The sequence below is a fragment of the Eublepharis macularius genome, chromosome 7 (genome assembly GCF_028583425.1).
Source record: "Eublepharis macularius isolate TG4126 chromosome 7, MPM_Emac_v1.0, whole genome shotgun sequence".
In the NCBI taxonomy this organism is placed as follows: Eukaryota; Metazoa; Chordata; class Lepidosauria; order Squamata; family Eublepharidae; genus Eublepharis; species Eublepharis macularius.
Genome location: NC_072796.1, coordinates 101,081,836 through 101,109,618, shown reverse-complemented (window position 1 = coordinate 101,109,618; position 27,783 = coordinate 101,081,836).

The window sequence follows — 27,783 nt, the reverse complement described above, 5'->3', positions numbered from 1 at the left end:
TGGCCCCATGGGAAACGCATGAAAAAGTAACATCTATTTTTGCTCTTAAAGTTAGCCCTCAATTAATTTCTGTTTCCCCCTCAAAGCTAATATGTGAAGGGCCTTACTTAGATTTTGTTCTGTGTGAGTTTTGGTTGCTGTGGTCCAGAGTGTGCCTTGGTAGTGTACATCTGTAAGCGTCCTCTCCCAGTTGTAACCAACTGTTATTGAAGCTACCAGAGAGTCCTGTGTGCTTACTATTCAGCAAGACTGAAAGGTAAGCATCCCCCTAGCCACCATGCCTCAGACGATGCTGAAAACAGTATACGTTAATGCCAGCTCTTGGGCACATTGTAACTTTAAAAGAATTGTATAACTCCAACCACAAATGTTTACTTAAAAACATTCCTACCAGGGAGCAGATGAAGCATGGCTGTAATCAGGGCTTTTTTCAGCTGGAACATGGTGGAGTGGAGTTCCAGCAGCTCTAGAAAATGGTCACATGGCTGGTGGCCCCGCCCCCTGATCTCCAGACAGAGGGGAGTTTAGATTGCCCTCTGCAGTGGCGTGGAGGGCAATCTAAACTCCCCTCTGTCAGGAAACCAGGGGGCGGGGCCACCGGCCATGTGACCATTTTCAACTAGGGCGATTTAAAGTTTAAAAAACTCTCCCCTTGTTCCAGCTGACCCAAAATGATGTCATTGTGCGGTCCTGAGTTCCACCACTGAGTTCCACCACCTCTTTTCCCAGGAAAAAAAGCCCTGGCTGTAATAATGTGACTCTTAGTTATCATCTTCAGTTAAACCAAATTGGGTGTGTGTGTGGGGTGGGGGGGGGATGTGCTGTATGATTTCTGAGCTCTGAGTCTGCATCACTTTGAGATCTCTTAATAGTTTGGGGGACTGCTAACTACTGAGTACTTGCAATACTTTTGAAGGCTCACATCTACACAAAGCACCAGTTTAGCAGGGAAATCAACACCTTCTATTGTCAACGTATACATTCATACTCATTCAAGTACTGGTTACACTAAAATAATTTTTCAGCCACAATTCTATGGAGACTGAATATAAAGGGGTGGGGAAGGGAGGAGAAGAAGCATCTCAGCACCAATCTCCATTCCATATGTATGTGCATTCCCTTGCTGCCTTTCTCTTTCTCCCTGAAACTGAGATGGAACTGTGCTTTTCCAGGATTCCCAATTACATGAAGATGTACTGACACATAGTCAGTAGGACCTTTATACAATTTCAGGTAAACACATGTCCGTCAGGGTGGAGCTTGCTGCCATGACACTGCTCACTCTTGCATCCATCCTCTCTCCTTTGGAACACATTATGAAAAGGACTAAAGTCTTCATTAAACAGACTGCCTGATTAATCCTTTACATAATTTATTGCAGATGAACTAGTAAACTATTTTGGTGCACTTAGTGTAACTATAAATTCCTCTGTTTTAACATATTTTGCAAATACCATGCCATTGCAATTGTGCTTGGCCTTGTTTTACTACATTTCATCCTCTATAAGTGACTTTGTTTTATGGGTAATGAATTTGCATTTGCTACACCATTGTTAATATGCTGTAGTTATTATTTGTGTGCAATGGCTTTTTAAAAAACCAGCCAACGTTGTGCAGTTTAGGATGTACTCTTGAATTTGATTTCTCTGGGCCTGCAGTCCTTTCCTCTCTCTGTTTTGACCAAAACAGAACATCAAACGTACTGCAAAAACTCCATCCATAAAACATACTTCAAATAACTATAGTAAACAAAGAGCTGTATTATTACAATTCTGGGCCTGGGAATGCCGGCCTATCTCAAAGGACCACCACAACCGTCTTTCTAAAGACAGTAAAGGGTTGCTCTGTGCTACAACTGTTGTTCTGTGCTACATTGTTCTGACCTCCTTCACAGAGTGAAGTTTGGCTTGGGCTGCTTCAAGCTCTCAACAATCATGTAGTGGTGGTGGTCATGGTAGTGGTGCCTGTACATCAGACCTGTTCCACTTTTGACCCACCAAGCCTTTTGTAGACCCATCACTAGGGGCGTGAATGCCTTGATTTTGCTGCAAGACAGAAATATGTGTGAAGAGCATCTTGCAGGGCGACCTGTGTTCAGTTTAGAACATCACACATAGTACACGCTTGTCTTACATAATACTTCATAGAAAAACCTGTTTTTCTGGCAGGGTTTTCTACCATCAACTTAAATCCCTGCCTTCCATTAACCACCAATTTCCTGCCTTACTTACATATTCACAGCAATTGCAAGATGGCATTAATTATTTTAGGAATTGGAGTTTAGCGTAATATACAGTCCCCCCTCTCCCTTTACTTGCCCACATTCCTGTTAGATTAGTTGGCAAGGAAGGAAAATGTTTCTTTCCATTCTCCTTGAGGTGACCATCTCCTTGAGTGAACAGGACAGCTTTGTAAGTGACCTGGGAACAATGCCAAATCTCCCTCCAGTATTGCCACCCCTGGAATTCAGATGGCTGTTTGGTTTATATTTTAAAATAAGTCCTAGCAGTTTAAAATATGGGATGGGAGCCCTACAGCATTTCCATCAAAGCGTTTGGAGGAAAAACTTTAAAAGAAGAGGGGATGAAACATGTTTTTAACAGAAAGGAGCAAAATCAGTGTGGCTATTTCTGGTCCTTTACTAGTGAAAGAGTCCAAAGCTAAGAAGCAGACAACATCTCCCCCAAAAAAACTGGGAGCAAAAGGCTTCCACTTCCAAGAGGGGTTGACAGAAGGACCAGAAAGGTGGACCTCTAGGAATGACTACACAAACAGTGAGAGAGGAGTTTTGAGAGTCGAGCAGGACTAAATTTAGAAGGTCAGCAATGCAATTTCATATGTAATACTAGATTTAATGGGCATCTAGGGCAGCAACCAAAGTGCAACAGTGATGTGCTAAGAAAGCCTAATGTGCATACAGTTGAAAGCACTAGCTACAGCACTGAGGGAAACTGACACCACAGAAAAGTAGCCAGCTACTCAAAATAAAATTCTGTGAGGTGACACAGCATTGGTACAGACAGCGAGCCGGGGATCAGTCTTCAGAGGCCAGGGCATTTGAAAATGAGATGTAGCTTCTTGCTATTACAATTTATATCTGGCTCTTACTCTGTCAGAGATTTTGGGCTCCACATTTCTGGCTACAAGATATAAGGTTAGGTTTGCAAGTGCTTCATACAGTATCAGGGGCAGGTTTTCAGGTATGCCCATTCAATAGATTAGATCAGCTATCAGGATACTAACAGAGTAATCTGAAGCAGGTTTGCTCAGAATCCTACTCAAGTCTCTTCAATTTACTTCCAGAGAAGCATGGCATGGTTACAGTGCCACCCTAAGCAGAATTATGCCGGATGTAATGCTTAGGCTCTGTCTCAAAAAAATACAGTTACTGATGCCGAAGTGTGACATCTTGCACTTCACAAACATATAACACACATACACTGACTCTCTCTCTCTCTCTAATCTCTCTCTGTGTTTGTGGGGGAAGGGAGGGAGAGAAAGAGAGCCAGGAAACCACCCCGTTTTCCACAGACTCTGCATAACGCATAATACATCTAACCCAGCAAAATGGCAATGAAACTCTAGTTTTGTCCTATCTGAGTAACTGTGAGAATTATAACAGAATGACTATCCGCTCATATCCCAATAGGTTTCTTTCCTATGTCAGTTTCCACCTCCCTCTGATGAGATTATTTTGTGTCTAGATATAAATAAATACATCTGCTTGAGATCTCATCTTTCCTTTCATTAACATCACTGATAATAATGTATTTGTCCTTCAAAGCCGTGCAAATAGGATCATCCAGTTCCAGATACTAAATGCTGGCTACTCTGATTATTTTCTTTCAATCATAAATGAAATTACTCCCAGTCCTTTCTGTCTTCACACCCTTTGTAACATTCTTGGCAGTAAAAGAGATGATAGATTAAGAGATACTTGAATCACTTGCATACCCTGTAATTAGCACTTGTAGCAAAGAACTTACGGAAAACAATAATTCCTTGGTCATTTGTCTTTATTTTTGCTTTCAAGCCAACATAGTTTCCTTATGATTTCATTAGCAGTCTCTCTGTAAATGAGGTTTGAGCTTGTCAGAACCAGGTTCAAGTATTTGAACAAATTACTTAGTCTCTGATTTGTTACAGTTTCTTTAAAACAAAGAGGTCTTTTGTTCAAAAAAAAAAGAACTCTTAAGAAATCTCTTTGTAGCTCACTGACTCGCAATGGTGGGTCAGATTTCTTACATAGGACATAGTGGAGGTAAGAACTGATCTTTATATTTAGAGCCCAGGTTTTATTCACCATTAATCATGCTCATGTTCCATTTTCTCATTTTATCCCCACAAAGATAAAAGTTAGGTTGAGAAAGCAGCTTGCTCAAGTTAAGTTGAGTGTGGGTATGAACCCAAGGCCGAAAATTCCTGCTCACCAACCACACTGACATCTTTCTGTCCTTTGTTTTTCAAAGACTGAAGAGGGAGCGTGTGATAAAACAAAATGGAGGGCTAATTGTTTCTAAAGATAGGATGAAAATCAACATGTTACAGCATGGTGGTGGTGGAAGGTAAACCTCCTCCAAAGCAAAGGATTCCATTGTAATCTGTAATATACCCTTTCCAGTTGAGATGAAACAGCATTAGAGCTTCAACATGACATATTATACAAACTTGAGTTTGGATTTGGGGAAATTCCAACCGACTTCATGTTTAAGGTGTGACTGGAATCTTACCTCTAAAACAGTGGGGGAGGGGTCAAATCCTCTCCCATGTGCGCACGGAGACAGGACAAGATCCTTCATCCCCTCCTTTTCACCCCTCGTACTTTAACTAGCAGACAGGGGCCATGGGTACAAGGCTATTTGTCTTACTGAAGGTTCCACACATCTGCTAAGGATCTTCTCATATTGTCTAATCAAACCTGGGCAGATGTGTGGAACCAGGAAGTAAGGCAAATAACCCTCTACCCCAAGGCCTTTCTCTGCTGTTTAGAGCATGTGGGGTGAAAAGGTGAAGTTGAAGAATCTCCTCTTGCCTCCATACACACAAACAGAGGATAATCTTCCCTCATTGTTTTAAAGGTAAGCTTCCAGTCTCATGTTTAATACAAGGTGGTTTTGAGTTTATCCCAAATGAAACTTTGTGCAACATGTAAGGAGGCCATTGCTTAGTGTGGGAAATATGGAGCCCATCTCCCCATCTGTTTTTCAACCATTTGGGGGCTCTGTTTTGTGTGTTGGGTTTGATTATGGGAGACAAATCTTAGTTTATTTAGGCCTGCAAGTTGAACCTCAGCACTAGGAAAGATATTGCAATGATGCTGAAGTGGTGCTTGCTCTCCACAGGGGAGAACCATAAGTTCTAGATGTACATAGTTTCCATTTCTTATGAGGGGTTTCCTTTAGTTTGATTTCCCCAGGGATGGGAACAAGAACAGGCAGCAAAGAGACAACGTGATTCAGCAGTAGATGTGTGCCTAACTGGAACTCCATCCAACAGAACACTTAAAACAAGTTCATGCTAGATCCCTGACTGGCATTTATGTGGTCATATTTTCTCCATTCATTTTACTGGCTCAGTACTTTGGATTCAGCTTCTGCATAAGCTGGGTTTCTCCTTGCAAGAGTCATTTGAGCTAATAAGGATTGATCAGATTGCAGGAGTGAGCAAATGTTTTCCGTATGACTGCTGGGAGGAGCCAGTATAGGACTGGAGGAGGTAATGTCCAATTCTTCTGCCACTAGGCAATTTCAAGAAAGGAAGCAAAACATTTGTTTTCATCCTTAGTGAGGTGGGAAGGGTGCTTTGACTCTAGGTCCAGATGCCATTCTTCATGTGTTTCTTTCACTTACCTCATTCAGGAGATGCACTCATTTCTACCTTGCACCTCTGCACCAATAGTTAAAAACACATACAAAGGGCCAAACAAGAAGTTTTTTTTAAAAAAAAAAAACAGATTGTAGCGAGAGACCTCTGTCTGAGACATTGAGATCTTTGCTGAAAGCCTCAATTATTTATCAGGCTGCTTGTTCATATATGAAGGTGGTGGTGGGGATCTAATTTTTTATTTTTATTTTTACAAAAGCAGAACACATGGGTAACAGCAGCATCATTCCCTTTAGATGTTACACAGGCTGAGGTACATCACCAGATGACACCAGTTCACGGTTTTTACTAAGAGGATTTATTTCCATGCAGGTATCCACAGTAATTAACTCCAATGCCCAGCTCTTCCCCATGTTGGTGTCACTTTGGGGCAGCCTCACCCTGTCAGTTCTCTAGGTGAACCCATTATCTCTCTCCCAGATCATTTTCTAACTCAGGCACTTGTCTTCTCCTTCCTTTAGAACTCCCTTCTTCTTCTGGAGTTTTTCCTCCTCTCTACTGTTTTTCATCCCATGTTTTCCTATTCCTCCATCCCACAAGTTTCTTTTATGCTCCTTTCTGCCCTGTCCACTGTGCTCTCTCACTCGCTCCCCTTCTATTCTGAGATGCTTTTTGACTGATCAGGTCCCCCCCCCTCCATTTTCTGACTACTGTATCTCCTACCATCCCATGAAAATGGCAGATCTCACCAATGAGGTGACTAACCCCTGCTCTCCAGACATGGACTCCACCTTTTTTTCTCAGCATCCCATACTTGGAACCCATGAGGCTGCACTTCTACCTCAAACTAGCCAGGATGCTGGTCCTAAAGGCAGGGGGGTGAGGCAGGCAGGTAAGGCATCCCAGCTCCAGGTATCAATCCCTTCAGTAATGGAGTCTTTGAAATCCCACAGCTGGGAATCCATTGGCCAGGATAAGAGTGGGGTTGGGTTTCACAGGAAGGCCTACCCTATTTGTCCTTACTCACTCTACCTGGCTGTGCTGAACTCTTAGCTATATAAAGAAGTTTTTTCCCCTCCCAGGCCAATACACAAGTAAACATTTTAAGTGTCTCTAGAATGGGGAAGCTTTTCACTACACATCTGAAAGCTGGAAGTGAGGATTCATTTGCTGAGGGATAAAGACCGTGAGAATTCCATCTTAATTGGTTAGGAGACAAAAAAAAAAAAAAGGTTACAGCTGGGAATGTTTCCCACTGAAATCAATGTAACCATCATCCAAATACAATAACTTGAAGCGCATACCAAAGCAATATATATGTAATCTGCTTTGAGTCTCATTGAGCAAGATGGACTATAAATGAATGAATTAATGAATCTGAACAAAGATTTTAGAGACCAGGCATCCAGGCTGAGCTATTTTCAGAAGAACTGGAAACTTCAAAAGAATGCATTGAAAAAAAGTAATGCAACTTCTGATTTTGCAAAAATCAGAGAACAAAATGTGCAGCCAAAAGGTTTAAAAACAAATCATTTAAAATGTTATCTACATAATATAGAAATCATCTTTGTGTGTGAAATCTTTAGGGATCTGTTTTTGTGGCACACTAGGCAATCTGTAAATGTTTTAAGTAGACTGGCATACAAGTTGAATTTGGGATTATTCCTTTACTAGTTTAACATCCTAGTGCCCATAAACAATAAAAATTCAAATTATGCTGAGATGCGTGTTTATGCATGACTGAATGTGGATGGAAGCATGACCGTCAATAAAGGACTTAATGAATACTTGTTATTTTTAAACATAATTGAGTACAAGAAAACAATTTGGTATGACTGTAAAATAATAATTGGCCATTCTCTATAAAACTATCAATCTTTCCCAATTATCAAGGACTAATTGGTGAATGGTTACCAATGTGAAGAATATAGCCTTGTGTACAAAGGTGTGTGGAATACAATTATATCTGCTGTTATATGTGTGCATGCTTTAACATTAAGGTTTCGAAAAGCCTTCTACAGGGAAAGACTGTAATGAACAGCCACTGAGGCTGATAGGGTAGAAAAAGAAAAAAAGATCGACAACTAATATGAGATGCTGCTTGAAACAGGATGATTTCAGTCCTGTGAGACTGGTAGCTTTAAAGGCTGAATCTAATACATAGAGGGGAAAAGAAAGAATAAAAAAAATACATGGTATCATTTATATTTTATTCCGGTTTATTTCTGAGGTAAAAGTCTGTTACTGGCACTTCTTTTTGTAAAAAAAAAAGAAAGAAAACAAAGAAAAGTCTCTCAGATGTAATGGGAGGACCTTTAAAGAACATCAAGTAGCTTCACACAACATTTTTCAAGCCCTTATCTTTAAAGTTTTCCCTTTTCCTAGAAGACTGATGAAGGGGATTGTTTTCACAGAATGTTGTATAGTTTGTACTGACATCAGGCTTGGCCTACTCCCCAAGTTACTACATTTGATGAAAAAGATTCCATGAACTTCTGTGGTGTGGAAACAAATTCCTTCATTGGGCCATTGATTCTACCTCAGTTTTCCATGAAGATTTGCAGGAAAAATGCAGATCATTCCATACATATTTGACATTGTAAGAAACAAGTTACATGCTCAGAGACTACAGCAGCAACTGCCCATTTGTGAATATAGTGTTACCACTATGTAATCATTCAGCTCCGAGATTGTCATCAACAGCAATGTGAAGATATATTGTCGAAGGCTTTCACAGCCAGAGAACGATGATTGTTGTGGATTTTCCGGGCTGTATAGCCGTGGTCTTGGCGTTGTAGTTCCTGACGTTTTGCCAGCAGCTGTGGCTGGCATCTTCAGAGGTGTAGCACCAAAAGAAAGACATCTCTCAGTGTCCGGAACTACAACGCCAAGACCACGGCTATACAGCCCGGAAAATCCACAACAACCAGCAATGTGAAGGATTACTATAGTGCAACAATAGCATAAGATCCAATAATATGTGGATGCAGCCACTAACACCAACCAGGGGCAGTCTTAGCTATGGAGTAGCCAGGCAGCTGCCTTGGGCCCTATACTGGGATCTCTGCCATGGGTGACTCCTGCCCTGATGCCCTTCCCTTCCTCAAGTCTAAAGATGGCAGTAAGTTCAGAGGCTGGGATAGGGTCTAGGCTCCCTAGATTGATATACAGGGTACCTTGGGCTGCTCCTGCACACTCTCCAAGAGAGGCAGACTAATGTCTTCCCTTGCCTGGGGATAAATCACTAGGGTGGTGTTGTGAAGGGATGTAAAGAAGCATGCTACCCACTGCTGATAGCCTCCTCCTCATCTTCTGTTCCTTTCATTTCTCTCACATTTCAGCACAACATAGGCCAAGCTAGATGTGGATGGTTTCCCTGATTTTACACCCCTGTCTGCTAATACCATTTTTAATTGATTTGCAGTTTTTTAACACATAGCTTAGAGGCCACCCTCCAGAACAAGTGCTCAGCAGAGCAGCCCTTGTCACTCAAGCTTGCTGGCTGGCCGTCTTGCCTGGAGTTATGGCCTTGCTACCTCACTTCAACGTGCTGGGGGGTAGGAATGGGAAGGATTGTCTCTGAGCCCTCTGTGTGCTGTCACCACATCTTTCTTCTAGAGATGGGCACGAACAGGAAAAAAACCGAACATGATGTTCGTTGTTTGTTGCCATCCATGAACAGGGATTCATGAACGTCGATGAACATGACATGTTCACGAACATGTTCATAGTTGGAGGTTCGTGGGAGCCAGAACGGCCCCCTTGGGACTTAGCTGAATTTGAGACAGCCAAAGGAGGGTCCATGGGTCTCCTCCTTTCATGTCATTTTCTCTTCACAGTGGCAAAAACTGGACTGTCTGCTGGAAGCTAATTGAGGAGTTACAAACTGATCTTCCCAATGTCCAATACCCACCAAATTTGCAGGGGAAATAGTCCTCGTTGTCCTCTGAAGACCTCCCAAGTTTCAGAGAGATTGCACTCCAAGAAAGGCATGATCCATGGGTCTCCTCCTTTCATGTCATTTTCTCTTCACAGTGGCAAAAAACTGGACTGACTGCTGGAAGCTACTTTGAGGGGTTACAAACTGACCTTCCCAATGTCCAATACCCACCAAATTTGCAGGAGACATAGTCCTCACTATCCTCTGAAGTTCCTCCAAGTTTCAGAGGGATTGGACTCTGGGAAAGCCATGATCCATGGGTCCCTCCATTTCCTGTCATTTTCTTTTCACAGTGGAAAAACTTGACTGTCTGCTGGAAGCTACTTTGAGGGGTTACAAGCCAGAAGGAAAGCCAGAAGGAGTTCAGACAGAGTTCAGACAGTCCATGCCTATGTTGCCAGGGGAATTGATTGAAAAGCACCAGACTGTCTGGCTTTACGAATGGCTGACGAATGCCACAACGAGGGCTTGGAACGAACACATGTTCACTGGGAATGGGGCTTCACGAACAGCTTGCTCACGAACAGTGGATTGGGCTGTTCATGGCTTTTTGTTTGTTTATCTTGCTGTTCGTGCCCATCTCTACTTTCTTCCTGCTATCACCTCTTTTCATAGGAGCAAGATGGTGACCTGACCAGCGAGGCACACTGTTGTCTCCCTGCACCCACCAAACGTGTTCAAGGCACAAGAGACTGCTGGGCTGTTTGCTGTGCCTGTGGATGTTTCTTGGCAATCCTTACTGTGTACAAAAATGGACAGGTCTTGTATTCTGAGCTGCCTTGTATTCCTTTTTTTAAAAGTAGGGTTGAAGTGTTCCTCAGTAATAGCTCAACACCTATCCTGGAAGGGGGGTACATTGTGAAAGTGCCCAAATGAAAGCACCGATTCTCCCAGTTTACAGACCATGTACAGGTTCCTGTGAACGCTGACAGCGATGGAGTCAGGGAATTTTACAAATTGAAAGAAGCTGGGATGGGGACCTCCAGTTCCTTGTGCTTGCTGAAGCCAAGCACACCTGCTCTCCCACTCCCTGGCCCCTTTGCAAAGAAGCGCCACTGAGTCCTAACCTTCCACTCCTCACATGTAGTTTAGTGCTAGACTAGGCAAGGGGAGGCAGGGAAGGCAGCTCACGTTTGCCTTAGTGGTACAGAGAGTGAGGACCAGGTCATTGTCTTCCTCTTGTTTCTTCCTTGGGCAAGCTGGCCAGTCAGCAAGCCTACCTGACTAGGGCTGCCCTGCTGTGCACCTGTTCAGGAGGGAGAACTCGCAACTCTGTCTTAAAAAACTACAAATCAATTAAAAATGTCACCAGCAGACAGGGGGTTAAATCCTGGGAAGCTATCACTTTTGTTTTGGCCTGCTGAGGTGATAGCTGCTGCCTGCAGGCTTCTCCACCGAGGCTGCTGATTCTGCCTTTGCTGGCTGCTTATTTGAACAAATCTAAGTCTTTGTAAGCTGAGCAGCCCCCATTCTACTGTATAGTAATGTGTTTGATAAGATTATACAAAGTATTTCCTTTTGTTTCTCCTCATTCGAACTTGATAACATGTTCAGCTTTATAAGATAGCCACTACTTTTAGAGATTTGGAAAACAGAGACTTCTTTATTCACCCTTTCCGTAACAGAATTTTTATAAATGTTTTATTATGTCAGTTCTTAGTTGTCCCCTCACTCCCAGGCCAGGTTTCTCAAGCCAGTCTTTATTGTGAAGATGCTCCATCCAAATAATTATTTAATTTCTGTTTTCCCCATCTGCACTTGATGGTGTATTCATAAGTTTTCTAATCTGTCTCTATATGTTATGACATTAACACTTTCCCTTTTATTTTCAGGCCTTTTACTAATAGCTTCCAACAATTCTTTCGGATTTTTTTCTTTGGCGAACTAGCACAAATTTTCCAGTATGACTCAAAGATGCCTTTTCCTGATGGCTGTAGGCAATTTTTAGCCCCGCCCATCAATGTTTATGTGAATTTAAGGATCTCAGGTTTTTGTAGGGTTACCAGGTCCCCCTTGGCAACCAGCGGGTGGGCAGAGGAAGCAGTGGGTACTTACTCTTTTTTGCGTTTGTGTGGCAACACTCCCATTGATAACATCAGTTCTGGTGTGACTGGAAGCAATGTCATCACATTTTCACTATGTTTGGCCCTGGTATGATGTTGTCATTTCCAGCTGTACTGGAAGTGATATAATTGGCAAGAGTGCGGGAGCACATGCATGGCCATTTGCAGTCTGTCTCCTCCCACTGATCAATTGTGGTGATCAGCAGACAGAGGGAGTAATTCCTGAGAGATTGCCCACCACCAGTGGGCACCTGGGAACCCTAGGCATTTGCAATTACATATAGCTGGTGTGGTGCAGTGATTAGTGTTGGACTAGGATTTGGATGACCCAGTCTGCCATGGAAGCTTGCTGAGTGACCTAGGGCCAGACAAACTCTCAGCCTAACCTATTTTATAAGGTGGTTGTGAGGATAAAATGGAAGACAAGAGTAAGTTACCATTGGGGAGAAATGCAGAGAATGAATGAATTAATAAATAAATAAATTGAATCTTTCCTTACATTCTAGTTTCCTGTTCAGTCAATTTGGACACATCATCCTAAATTTCTTCTGGATTTTATTATGTACAATAAGATATAATCTTTAAAGTTGCTTTATAAAAGGTGGGGGATACCTCTTTGCTTTCTTCTTGTTTCTGCCTTGCCTACAGTATTTCAGCAACATTCTGGGTTAAATAGGCTTTTGTGGGCTGATTTGGGAACTTAACCATAATCTATGGCATGTATCTTTATGGGAAAGTAGCTTCAGGTAGGTTTGGTGGAGACAGATTATCTAGGCCCCTTTCAGTCTGGATTCAGGCCTGGCTTTTGGAATGGAAACCACTAATCTGATTGATGGCCTTCTCTGGGCGAGTGACCAGAGTGTGTGTGTCCCTCTTGATTCTCCTGGAACTCTTAGTGGCACTGATACCATCAACCATGACATTTTTCTGAAGAGAGGAGGGGCTGTGGCTGGCTGGCTGGGCATAGATGTCACTGTGGTTTGTTGGTTCGACCCTTACTAGACCAACTAATTCCAGAAGGTGGTGCTGAGGGACTGCTTGGCTCTGTGGCATTTATGCTAAGGGGTCCCACAGGCATGGACTCTTGTTCTCCATGCTATTTAACGTTTACATGAAACCAGGAATTTGGAATGAGGTGGTACCAATATGTTCTAATTGTTATGTCTTTGTATGTTTTTAAAGCTCTAGTTTCAACAGTTTTAATGCTGCATTCTGGTTGATTTTAATGGTTTTATAATGTGACTTTAGTATATAAATTTGAATTTGTTAGCCACCTTGCTGGCACTTGTGAGGACAGAAAGGAGAGAGATAAATTTTATTAATAAATAAAATTAAAAATAAAATGGAAGACATGCAGCTCTACTTCTTCATAATAGCTAAGCCAAGTGGCTTTGCAGAAGTCCTGAAGAGGTATCTGGATGAGGGTCAATAAGCTGAAGCTCAGTCCAGACAAGACTGAGGTGCTGACGGTCAATGGAAAAACTGCTCAGGGACAGACTGCTGAGTCAGCCTGTCATGAAGGAGGTTGCACTCTCTCCTGAAGGAGCAGGTTTGTAGCTTGTTCCTGGCTTACAGTTGAAGGTCTCCTCTGTGGCACATAAATACCTTTTATCAGCTCCGTTTACTGTGCCTGCTACAGCTACTCCTTGAAAAGCATGATTTGGCCACAGTGATCCATGCTCTGATCACATCACAGTTATATTACTGTAATATGCTCTGTGTGGGGTTGCCTTTGAAAATGGCTCTAAAACTTCATTTGGGCCTATATGTGGTGAGTGTACTCTCAGGGATTGGTTACAGGATTGAAAGGTCTGTGCAGGTTAATCATCTGTTTCACGATACAATTCAAAGTGCTTGTTCTTATTTTTAAGGCCCACATTTTGCACCCAGATACCTGAAGGACTGTCTCTTTCCATACTATCCAGTCGGTCAGTTAAGATAATGCATGAGATAGCTAAATGTTGGGGGGAAGTGAAAGCATATTAATATGCGATTGGAGAAAGATGTAGTTTTAATTCTGCTGCCATGACACTTAGTTTGGCCCACAGGGAGAGGAATATATTCCTCATTGTTTCTATTTTCCTTTCATTTCCCCCACTGTAGCTCCATGAGATAATGCTGTTGATCCAAAAGTCTTCCCTGAAGACTATGCACGGTTGCCAAAGTTCTGGTAGGGCTCGGAAATCTCCTGGAATGACAACTGCTCTCCAGATATCAAAGATCAGTTCCCCTGGTGAAAGTGATTGTTTTGGAGGGTGGACTTTATGGTACTATACCCCACTGAGGTCCCTCCCCTCCCCAAACCTACCACCCCAGACTTTACACCCAAATCTCTAGGAATTTCCTAATCTGGAGTTGGCAAACCCTAAAACTATGGCATAGTCATCCGCTAATGGCATGAAGCCTGAGAGAACCAAATCCTTGGGAATGTTAACATTACTTTGATTCTGACATTCATTGTAAAAATGAAAAAAGCAGCGTGATATAAAAGGCCTGCATTATGGGGCAGTGCCACTGTACCTCTAAAGAAAGCAATCATGCTTTGCATTCATGTTGCAGAGTGCTTTGCTTGCTTTACAATACTGTTCCTGAGAATGCTCAACACCTGAAGGACATGTTGCAACTTCTTGTCAGGTAGAACATGTGATCTGAGAATGGGATATGAAAGGATGCATGCAACAGCCTGTGTAAAAGGCCTGTCAACTAGCAAGCTGTGTCTTCTTGTATTTGATGCAACTTCATGGAGTGCTTTGAAGTCTCACCTCAAAGAACTCATGCTCTACAACCAACAATAAAAAGGAGACCTTGTCACAACATTTTAGCCTTTTCTTGTTTTGAGTCCTTGTACCCTTTTTGAAGAAGCAAAACAATATGTATATATACATGCATATCTAAACATACATATATTTCTAAAATCAGAAAATTGTACAGAATTGGAAACATACAGTACCTTTATAGAATAAAATTAATGAAAAATACCGTAAACAAGACCAGTAATTAACAATGGCTGCATATTATACAGTGCAATAAAGCAAATAACTCCTTACATGGAATATGAATGCAACAAAAATCCAGGCAGTAGAATATAAATATTTAGATGCATTATGAAGCTTTCTTTGAATGGCTGTTATCAAGGACTTGAGCTTATTGCAAGTCAAAAACCAACATATCACAACAAAGACCTCTATACTTTGCAGGAAAAGTGAGCAAAATAAACTACATCAATTATTCCAATTATATAAACATTATTTGATTTTATACAACTGGGAATGTCAGTTCCATTAGTGGAATGCTGGATACATTTATAAAGGGTATTTTGTTATTTTCATGGCCGGGGTTTTTATTTTAATTCAAAGATGTATTTGTTTTAACTATCTATATTCCAAACTGTCCTAAAATATTTTTGCATAACCAGTGGGGAGGAAATGAGGGTATGAGAAGGAATGCTGACAAATGTCACAGTGTTCTAGAAACTACCCAGAACTCTGTGGTAAAAACAAAACTGTTATACTTCAGACATAAGAAAATCAATAAGGAACAAGACAGAAATTGGTCCCAGGCCTCAGTAAGGAGGGAAACCCAAAGTCTTGATAACATGATAGGAAAAACCCTGTCTCTAGTGTCTGTAGGATAGCCATGCATCTGCCCTCAACCCCCAAAGCTTTTGAGGGTGGGCATGGGGAGGCAAAGCATTGGATAACATCATGATGTTCTAGGAATTCACCATAACTCTATGGTTTACCATAGAGTTCTGGTGAATTCTTAGAGTGTTGTGACATTGATCTATGTCCTGTCCTCTCATTTTCCCCCATTGGTGGGGATGAGATAGTATGGGCAGGAGTTGAATTGATTTGACATTGGTTCCATTGCTTCAGTTCTGGTGGGATTTCTGATTTGACATGCTCTGGTGGGATTCTCTGGTTTGATGTTGGTCCCCTAGCTTCATTTTGTTTACATCTCCACCAAAAATCTATGGGGGGAGTAGCCAAGCAAGAAATTTGGACTATTTCCCCCCACAGGAAACAATGGAGAGTGGCTGGTGGCAGCCTGTTCAGGAGCCTATAGAACTGGACCCCTGGATCCAATCCTCCTGAAACATTGGGCAATTTAGGGAACAGAAAGGACTATGTTCCCTGCAAATTTGGTGAAGTTTGCTTGAAAAATGCCTCCCCAGTCCCCTGGATAATTTCCACCATAGGAAATAATGGCCAAATATATTTTGAATTCTCAAATAAAACAGAATCTGAATAGAGAATCTGACCCAGGTATTAGGAATACCAAATATTTATGGTATTCCTGATATCTGGATCCAAATCATACTCTTTTTTTTTGCTCCACACTTCTAGAGTTGTCACTTCTGGTGTGAATCTGAAAGAGACATCATCTAGTCGGCGTGGTGAATCCTTGAATGTTACCTTGATGCAGTGATGTCACTTCTGGGTTTGTGCCACAAGTGATATTATCATGTTGGCATGAAGACAATTTTTTTCCTCTCCTCACCCCGGTATCTTCCTCCAGTTGTCTGTGCTTGGCTAGCAACCCTATAAAACAGAGTGTACAACTTCTAACTGGTCTATGGATTATGGGTGTGCACTGAAAAAAAATCCATTTCAGTTTTGGATCTAGGGGTTCTTAACCAATTATGCACTATTACTATTTTTTTCTGGCTGAGGTGTGGCTGGCTCAGATCTAATCCATTTAGGGTTTATTTGTTGTTGTTGCTGTTGTTATCATAAGTTTCGGTCCCCATCCCTTGCAAAGCAGGCTTCCAGACTCTTGGGGGCAGCTGTTTTTGCACTGAATAGCACCACAATTGTACAGAATGCAGTCCTCCATCTAACCCATTGGGAAAAACCAGCATTTTCCCCTCAGTTATCCTTCACACACACACACACACACACACACACATAACAACAGACCCTGCAGAAGATGACTGTTGGTGGTGCACATAGTGAGAAACAGGCTGGCTAAGGGAAAGCAGGGGTGGGGAGGTGACAGCATTAAAAATAATCCTGCTTTTTATTCAGTTTTTTTTCCTATAGCACCAATAAATTATCATCTTTGGTGCCATGTTTCCTTGTGCTTACTCCCAGGGAAGTGTCTTTAGAAGTGCTGCCTCTGACTGAAGTCTTGCAGGGCTTTTGCCAAGTTTGATTGATTAAACAGACCGTCCCCATCTCAGTGGCACCTTTCCTCACAGCTATTGTACAAGTATCCTAATGGTGGGGGAGGAGACAGACCAGTGCCTGGATAGTGCTGCAAAAGAAACCAAGATGCACTCCCATCCACCAATGTAAGTCCCATGTTATTCAATAGTGCTTATTTCCAGGGGAGTGTCTTTCAAATTGCAACCTATGATTGAAGTCTGCCTTCCAAATGTTTCCAAAGCTGATAGGTGGAGAGGGGAAGGGTCTCCCCTTGCAAGGACCCAATTGGCAGAGAGACAATTTCCTTGGTAATGATGGGGGTGGGGTGGGGATATGCATTGCTCTCATTCCCACTTCCTGCCAACAGAGTTAATTAATAACATAAGTTAAGGAAAACAAGATGCTTCCCTGAGAGGAGAGCCCAGTGCCTGCCAGCTGCTGCAAGATACAAACTGAAACAAAACATACACAATTTTGGGTGGGAGGGATTGTTACAATTTAGTTTTTCAGATTTGGTTCACCTTTAATGGAATAAAACAGCAATTTCTGGCATATTTTTGGCTAGGTTTTGCACACCCCTAGTTTGGATATCAGTTTTAAATGTAAAAGTTCCCTGGTAAAAGGCATCAGAGGGAAAAGGGTTCTAGCAAGCCCTTTGACTCTACTGGGGAAGGTTTTTCCACTCAATGACCATGAATCTGCATGGTCACAGAAGAACAGCTCTTGTGCCTCTAATATGGCTTCCTCGATACTTTCTGGCAAAGGTGCCAAATCCCACCCCTTTCAGTGGTTCTCAGTTGCGCAAGTTATACTTTTCCCAGCAAACCACTGGGTAGGCCCAGTCTTGAAGACAGGGTTTTAAGTTCCACCAAATGGCATCTAAAACAGTTTCCTTTGTGAGGGAGGGTTCCAGTTTTGTTCACACACATTGAGCCAGTTGGTTGCCATGTCTGCTGCAGTAATTTGAAGCAGGAAAGATCATGGTAAAGACAACAGTGTCTCTACAGTGTCAGTGAAATACTTATCACACCAACATTACTCTCTGGGGTCAGGAAATGCTGGTGCAAGAAGTAACCAAGTCATTAGTTGCTCTCATGGGATCTTTGTGATATTAAACATCACTTCCACCCCTATGAACCCACCCATTCACTCTGGTCATCTTTGGAGGCCCTGTTTTGGGTGTCCCCACCATCTGAGGCTAGACAGGCGGCAACCCAAGAAAGGGCCTTCTCAGTCGTGGTGCCAAAGCTTTGGATCTCCTTCTCCAGGGAGATTTGTCTGTCTCTTTCTATTGTTGTCTTCCTCCAGCAGGTTAAGATTTTGTTGGCCCTCCTCTCTGGTTTTGGTGTTGTGTGAGCTTAAGTGTTTATATGGTTTAATTGAATTATTTTACATATTATTTTAAAATTTTTGTTTTAATGTTCAAATGTTTTAATGTTTTTATGTTTGCCACCTTGGGGACACTATTTGGGCAGAAAGTTGGCATAAAAGGCTTTTAACAAAAACAAACAAACACCAGACTGACATGGGTAAGAGCCATCTGGAAGCTACCCCTACATTGCTTTTAGTAAGAATACTACTCTCTCTTAGCAGATTTTAACTAATTATGTATTATGTTTATTAAATATGTTTTATGCATTTGATATATTATTATATATTCAATGTATATGTCTATTGATGATTCTGATTTTGATTTCTAATCTTGGGTTGTAATAATAAACATACGAACATAGTAAGAACAAACCAATTGTTTGACTGTGAAATACTGAAGTAATAAATGGAGGAAAGGGGTGGAACTTTTAACAAATTACAAAGCATTCAGTGAGATTTAAGCAGCTGAACTATGCACAAGATTGATTCAGAATGTGGGAACCAAAATGTGCACTCTATGATTTCTACATCAGACATGCTATGGCATTTTGGTTACATAGTGGGGATACATCTTTCTACATGGAAGATTCTGTTTGGAATTCTCTGCTTCCAGTTTTCATCTATAAAATCATTGCACAAACACATAGCAGCATTTACTATTTGATGTATGATAGTTCATCAGTTTCTGAGTCACTGTCAACCTCAAGAGTATAAAGAAGTTTTGTGTCTGTGTATTCAACCTACTGGATCCCTGGAAGAATGTGAAGGACTGTATGATGTCCTGGAGAGAATGCTTTGCTGTGTGCACTACAGATATTTTCTAGTTCTGGGCACAGCAGGCAATACAGAAGCATTGCTGAGAAGCACTTGACTAACAGCAAATCTTGAAATCTGCTCACAGCAAATGACTCATAACAGTCCACTGTGTGACCATTGGCAATGCAGCCCAACCAAGGCAGCCTAATTTGTTCTTTTAAATCTTCCTCATATGATAAAATTTTATTATTCATTCCTCTTATTTATTTAGAAAATGCTTGTAAACTATAATTTGGACTTTATCTCCCATTGCCTTATGCCATCTGCCCCCCTTCCATTCTGAAAAAAAAAATCCCCTGGGAGGAAGAAGAAAAGTATCCCCATTGCCAAGGCAACCAAAGTAAGCATCCCTTGTCCCAGTCTAGATGCACAGAATTGACTAGTCAATCAGGATGTGAATATTTACATTTGGATACGTATATAAATCCAGCCATTGTCTATCTGCATTTAATAACTTTCAATGGGATTTCATTTGCATGTGGGATTAAAGCTAGAACAGGACAAAACTATTTTCTGACCCAGGATTTAAGATGTCGCCCATTGTATATGAGGTTGCACTCTCCTTCAAGAAAGAGGTCCATAGTTAGGAGGTTCTCTTGGACACAGCTTACTGCTGGACAAGCAGGTGACAGCTGTGGCCAGGTGTGCCTTTTACCAGTTTCTATGGTTAACCGGCTGCGGCCTTTTCTGGGCAGGAAAGATCTGGCTGCTGTGGTACATGCCCTGGTTACAGCTAGATTAGATTACTCCCATGCTGCCCTTGGAAAGTGTACAGAAACTTCAACTGCACAGAATGCTGCAGCCAGGATGTTGACTGGAGTGGGTCACAGGGAACATATCACTCCCGTCCAGGCTCATCTATACTGGATCTCAGTCTGTTTCTGGGCACACTTAAAGGTGCTTGGCTGACTTTTAAAGCCCTAAATGGTTTGTGACCATCATACTTAAAGGACCACCTGCTCCCTAATGAACCTACTTGACCACTGCAGTCATCTTTGGAGGTCCTGCTTCAAGTGCCTCTGCGCTCTAAGATTAGCTAGTGGGGAGGGGGCAACCATGCGAGCCTTCTCTCTCTCATGCTATTCTTCATGAAGATCCACTTATCGTTCAATTAATTTTAAATTTTATTGGTAGGTTTATATAGTGATTTTAAATTGAGGTTTTTATGCAATTTTATGTCTGTTGTAAGCCACTTTGTGCGCCTTATGTTAGAAAGGCAGTTAAAAAATGTTTTAAGTAAATACATTCAAAAAATTAGTTTAAAATGCCATTCCTTATCCAGCTGAGCCTCACCCCACTGACCACTGTCTGATTTTTATTTTCGCATTCTAATTACACTTGTTCTTTCAGCATTCCAACCTCATAAATCTTATGTTGGACAGAAAGAGAAATTTGTGAGAGAACTATCAAACAAGAATGCATTTTCATTCCTCCCCCCTCTCCATTAATTATACCCTGCAAAAGACTTGCCTTTAGTTTTGTTAATTTTTGATTTAGCCACCTTGAAGGCTTTTTGTTATGTATTGACTTAGTTTATGTCTGAGCTAAGGCTCCTGAAGTCTTCATTACTATTGGTTGTTTCCTGCTGGCAGCAGCCAATCAGTGCTGTATGATAAAGACCAGTCACTGTACTGTAAATAAGTTACTTTGTATATAGTTAATGCAAACTAAGGATTCTAGTTATGTGTGCCTATTGGTTGTTGCTTGAAAAAGGGGTGTGGCTTGTGTGTATATAGTTAGCTCCTGTTGGGCCTGTCTTCAGTCTGTCTGCTTCCAGTTTTCAATGAAGCTGTTACTATGAGCTGAAATCTCAGTATTGAATACTTTTAAGAATAAAAATGTGACCGATCTGTTTCTCTGTTTATGTAAAGCATTTGTATGCCTTATTTCAACCAAATAGGCCCTTCAAGGCTGCCAAAACAAACAAAAAAACAACAAGGAAGTCCGATCTGAGGTTAATTCATATGTATGGGAGATGGATTTTCAATGAAGCATTGGCAGACGTCGAAATGGTTTATTATTCAGATTTGGTAACACATCTTTGATGAAGTAACATGTAATTATGCCCTTGGTGGTCTGGAGTATTCAGCAAGGGGTGAAGTATTTTTCAGATCTCTACAGTGTGGGAAAATACTCTGAATTATGTTTCAGGATTAGAGAAAATCAGTGTAGAAACTAGAATCCTTGAAGATCTAGTTCCAGGCATCTCCAGTGAAAATTGACAGGAAATAGGCATTGAAAATGAACCCTTTCTGTCCTGGAGAGAATGTCCTGGAGAGCTGCTTCCAGTCCAGCTCAACAATAGCAAGGAGGATGGTCTGACTTGTAATTCAGTCATGAGGCAATTGTCCTACTGCTTAAGCAGTGGATTGATGCAATGCTGTTTGTTCTCTTTTTCTCCACTATTCTAGCGGTGTCCCTACATTTATGTATGTATATGTACTTGTCCTTATGCTTGTATATACATTTGTTTTAAAAAGGGCAGTTTGTCAACTGCAGTTTTCTGATGGATGGCTCAGATTGTTGCAACGCAGGTAAATGCTGCTGTGAGTGACACTGACTTTGTCACTGTGTGCAGCGTTAGTTGGAGAATTTGAAAAGACAGCTTCATGAAAAAAATATGAATGTTGTCAGACAACCCTGCATTTTTTATTATTAAAAAATCTTGAGTGAATTTAATGCTCATGAAAGTGAAGGACAGCTCCTCCACACATCTCTTTCAATATGCCTCAGATCTGACCCGCAGCGCCTTTGTTCTGTCGGTTATGGGTGTTCAGAGCAGACAACACCCCCTTTCAAAATGGGGATAGTGTTGAAAAATGGATGTCTGACAGCTAACACAAGACAGAAAAACTCATTTTTCAGTTGTGACCAAAATGCAATTTAATCGTAGGTCCTTGGAGACGATAGGTTTGTTCTAATGTAGCACTAAAAAGGTCAGGGTTTTGCCTAGCTTGCAGTTCAAGTTGAATTCTGTGGTTCCTCTCTCATGAGTGGTCCCACAAAGCAGAGTGAGTGAAAATTCTGGCCACCTTCAGGATGGGCTAAACACTGGGGTATTTGGGATGTTCTCAGAGCAAACGAGGTGCTTCCTATGTGCCCAAATTCTTTCCTGAAGCAAAATCCTAAATGCAAGGGACAACAGTGTTAGTGAAAGTTAGCTTCTCTCTAGGTAACATACCTTGTCCCCTTTTCACATAGAAATTGCATTCTTGGTAATGGTTCTTCCCAATATAGAGCCATTGCAAATGGGTGGTGTCCCTGACAGACACTGGGGTGTAAGTAGTCAGCCTGGCCTCTGCCATTTTAATAGCAGTTTTATATATGGCTGCTTGTAATATTAAAAATGTTCAGGTCTCTGGAGTTAAAATGGCTACTGTTTGGCCACCAGAGGACCTCCAGCAGTTGCTGAATCCTGCCCAGGAGAACATGGCATGCATGGAATGCTGCACAGGAATGTGGAGTGATTGAGAAGCGATTGGATTTACTATATCTCCAGCCCCGCTGGTGCCCAGTGCAACAAAGGTCTCGCAGAGTCATCCCTACTTAGCACATTCCTTTCCCTTCTTCCATGATAAGATCTCCTGTCCTTGACTGAGGAGCTAATCAAATGACATTCATAAGTATAGACAGTCATTCCTGGGAGAGAACAGTCCCTCCCTTAAAGTACTTAACCTAGCTCTGGGGGACTTCATCAGCAAACTATCTTTTTTGTGCAGCGCTAGAACTAGTTTTACATTTGTATTCACACACCCTGGCAGCTGCCAATCAAGGTACTCAAGCCTTTTGTCTAACCCAGGAACTTACCGTTGGAGCCTTTGTTCTAATGCCTGGGTGGGCTCTTCTACCTCAGGGCACATTTTACCTATGAAGGTAGGCTCTGGCCTCATTCAAATCGTGCAAACTTTCTGGCTTCTCCCTTAGGGTCACTTTCCTAAGCCTCTTGCTCTCTTGGCCGAGGATGCTGGTGTTCGAAGCTACTCTCTTCTTCCATGGACTGGACTACTCTCCAGGACAGGTAGATATACTTACTCCCTTTCTCTCTATTCCCAATATCTGGCTAAGTTTCTTAGGACTCTCTCTCTCTCTCTCTCTCTCTCTCTGTAATTATTTTCCCCAGTAATTTGTGTATATGTGCATGCCATCTTGTTCTTTAATAAAAGTTATTGCTTGACCTTAAGGACCAGCCTCATTTGCTATTTCAGAAGGGACCTGGTATACACTGGTGATAGATCCCAGTTACCGGCCTCTCGTATAGCTATCCTCCTTGCGTGCTAATTCCCCCACAAATCATATTTATTACAAGGAGACCACTTCTGGTAACAGATTGCAAATGGGTGGTGTCCCTGACAGACACTGGAGTACTGGGTGCTGAGAATCACAATACATTGCCTTGACCCCTACTCATCCTGTTGGTAAAATTATGCAAGTGAACAAGCCATTAATAAGAATTTCTAATTCCTCTTCAATTGAATGAAGTTTTCCTGAAGGAAATAATACCTTCCTTTGAAGGAAGGTATTATTTGCTCAATCTCTCTGGACAAGGAGGTGCTTGTCAACTATAGCCCAACGTCTAACCGGCTGTTTCTTGGGAAGGAGATTGAGTGTGTGGTAACAGAAAGCGTCCAGTTTTTCTGGACAACACATCTTCCCTTGGCCCTTTTCAATCTGCTTTCAGATCTGGCTATGGACTTGGTTACCCTGGTGGAAAATCTTCATTTATCTGTTGATAAGGAACATGCTTCCCTATTAATATTGCTTGATCTCTTGGCTTTTCTTGGCATGGTAGACCACTCAATATTTAGAAATTGGTATTGGTATGAGAGGGAATGTGCCTGAGTGATTTGAATTGTCTGATTGTGTGCAGAAGGTGCGGGGAGGGATTCTGAATCAGCTCCTTAGAATTTGTCCTGTGGGGTGCCATGGGGCTCAATATTGTCTTTCATATTGTTTAACATTTATATGAAACCTCTTAGTGTGATCATCCATGGGTGTGGAGTTTGGTGTCATCAATATGCCAATAACACTCAGCTATTCGTTTTTTTTTTTAAATCTAAGCCTTCAGAAGCATCTGTCTCTTTCTTAAGCTGGTGACTGATTGCTGATGTCAAGTGGCTGACAGAAAAAAATGTGTGGCTGAATCCAAATGAGGATGTGATGCTGGTCAGAAAGGCTAATATCCTGGAAGGGGCTACACTTCATACTCTAGATGTAGTTCAACTGCCTCTTGCAGAATCATGTAAAAGGGTTTTAGTGTGTGTGGGGGTGGGTGGGGGTGGGGTGGGGTGGTCAGATCTTGATGTATTAGAAAACTAGTGGGGTCAGTTGCAAAGAGTGCCCCCCCCCCACAGCTTCATTGTGCACAGAAATTGGCTTCCTTTTTAGATGCAGTCAATTTGGCTACATTGAACTGTAGTTAGGCTACTGTACTGCAGCCTCAGAAGACACAGGGTTGACCTGGATACCCTTATTTTGAAACTGAAATTGTGACAGTCCATTTGTAGGTTGTTGCTAGTTGTAATACATATTATGATGGTGCAGGGAATTTTGCATTGGCGGTCAGTATTTTTTAAATGGAGGTATGTTTTTCTTATTTATTTTTTATGCCGAATTTTATCTGTTTTAATAATTTAATTGTTATTAAGTCACCTTGGATATATATGGAGAAAGAAGGAAGATAAATTATTTAAATAAACAAATACTAATTAGGAATAAATATGTTATTTGCTTTAAGTCTCGAAGAGACCCAAGAGATTTTATCAGTGGTGCTAAGTTACAAAGCCAGAATAAGAGAACTTTTCATTAGCAACATCAAGGCAAAAATGATCATGTGAATCCTTTCCTAGTCCCATCATGACCAATTGTTTTTAGTACCACTTCAAACAGTGTCCATAAAATAGCCTGCAGCTGGGTATAATAGCAAACATAGACTTATTTATATAAGCAGACCAATGACTTTAGGTATCTTTTCCCAGTATCCATTCGCAACAGTGCCCATAAAGTAGCAAGCAGCCAGGAGAAATAGATTACGATTACATCACTTTAAATCATGTCAAATATCTCAAACTCTACCTTTATTTACAGTGAATAAGTCTTCCTCTAATGGCTTAGACAACAACGTTACTGATTGCAGTATTTTTTTTCTTCTAATCTTATTAAATTACTAAAAATGGGCAAATCTAAATCCTGCTGCTGTCTCTAATATATAATGTAGGGTACATAATGAGAACCCTGTATCCCAATAATTTCCCAGCCATTTTGGGAAGACAGGGCTATGCTTTTCAATGAAAGGAACCAATTGTCCTTGCAAGTCTCCCATTGCTTGGCTGGAGTCCACCATTTGCAAGAGGTGCTGCTCTTAGCACCTGATTTATTATTAGTTTGAGTGGAGTTGCACTGCTTTGCAATTCTGATACCTCCATTAGAAAATTGGGAGGTGGCATTAAAATTTTATTGGGAAATGCTCTGTTTGCATTTTGCCCCACTTAGCATCAAATTGCCTTGCTCTGGAAAAGAATGTTTATTAAATTTTCATTAAAACACTTTCATGATAGCTAAAATTCAGAAAATTAGCAGGCAGAGAAGAGGAAATGCCAACAGAGAACGATCAATTGGTCAAACAGAAGCACAAGTTTTGGTATTTAATTGTTTTACTGAACTGTTGTATTTAACATTGACTCAATTAAGGCTATCCTCTTTCCCTCTTCTGTGCTCTTTGACTCCATTCAGCACTGAGAACCGCTTAGAATCGCCCCATTTTGTGATATGCAAGTTTAAATGTGATCAAGATCTTTTTTTAAAAGGAAAAAAACCCCTGTAAATTGCCTTTTATACATTGCTATTGACTATTCTTGTGTTTTCACTACAGTGTTTTCCAGTCTGTCAAAATATCTGGGGACTATTCTCTTTCTTTATTGGGTTATTTTGGCCTCCCAAATCCTGCTTAGAATATGCAGTACAGTAATATCTCCCCCCCCCCCCATTCTGACTTTGTGCATTCAAATTTAATATCTGAAAAAAGTATTTAACACATTATCCAAAGAAAGATTCATAAAAGCCGATGCAAAACAAATATCTTTTTACAAAATGACCGTAAAGGGATTTTTAACACTGCAGAATCGCTTTTGCTATTGGGGTTGAGACTTGAGAATGAACTGACTTTGAAACTTGCTTTTTTCAGTGAAAACCCTCTGGGCAAAATAAACAGTATTATTCTTGGTCTAAACACACTCTCACACACACATAGACAGAGGTGATAAGAAAATTATAATGTGAGAAGAAAGCTGTGCATATAAATGAGGTGTGTGCTCGTATGTTTTTATTTCGCAAGTCCGGCCACACTAAAATGCATGTTTAAATGATTGCATTTGACAAAGGAAAGACAAGGAAAAATGGTGGTGCATCTTTAATTTATTAGTTTACATGAGATGCAGGCAATTGCCTGTGGGTACCAGATTGTGATTTTTCTACTCAAGTAGATTCTCATGTTTTACTGATGAGCTGTATGCCAGACCCTTGTGTTCTTTATAGGGAGAGTTTCATGGAACATCTGCTTCAATTGCTCTACCCCTCATTTTTGTTTTGTCACTAAACTCACTTATGCTACAGAGGTGTCGACTATGAAGGCAGCTGCTTTAATTCAATAGAATATCAAGGAGGTGCTTTCTCTAATGCTTGTAATACAGCTGTTTATGTGTAATGTGTTCATCCTACCCAAAGTGGGTTGACAATTGACACAATATTCTGTCATACTTCATGGGATACACAGCTTGCTCTAACAGTATTAGAAAATTACCTATAAAAAGTGTATGGTTCATGCTGCTATTCTTCTCCTGCATGCTAAGATTATGGTACACACATGCGCACATGTCTGCATTATGGCAATCCAGAATACTAGGCTGTATGTAAGAGGCTCTGGGGACAAAGTATGTCTTTTGCTCAAAGGCAGCCATTCAAGGTATAAAGTAAAGACTACAAAGGCAACTTGATCTGCTGTAGGCAGCCTTGATTATTCTGGTGCCAATGGAACCCCATGTTTTCTATAGTAAGGAAAATGGGATGAATATGCAGTTATAAGCTTGCCATTTTGTTACCAAATAAAAATGATTATTTAAAAGTTATATTTTGCAAACTGTCTTGAATGCTGTGTTGTCTAATCTAATAAAAGTACAAACATAAACAACAAATTATTCCTCATATCAATGCATTACTCAAATTAATCCTTGTGTGTGGGGGGGTCTTACAAGTAAATATCTTCAGGGCCAAACTAAAATCTCCGGGGACAGGTGAGAAATGTACAAAGCTGCAGAACAGGGACTTTTTAAAAAGCTTGGTGCAGGCAAGGACACAATACAAGGCAGAATTCACAATGCAAGATTTATTCTCTCTTTCTTACAGCTCCTGCTCTGCTTTCTTCTCCATTTTCTTTTCTCCTCCTATCTATTTCCCCTATATCCTACAGGGGATATAGTGTGCCCAGCAACATGCTACTGTCTCCCTAATGGGACAAACTTCTAAATATCAGCAACATCTATTCAAATACAATCACCCCTCTTCTTTTTAATAAAATAAAAGGAATTACTACCTGTAATGAAGAACAAGGTTTGAGTCCAGTATCTGGTGA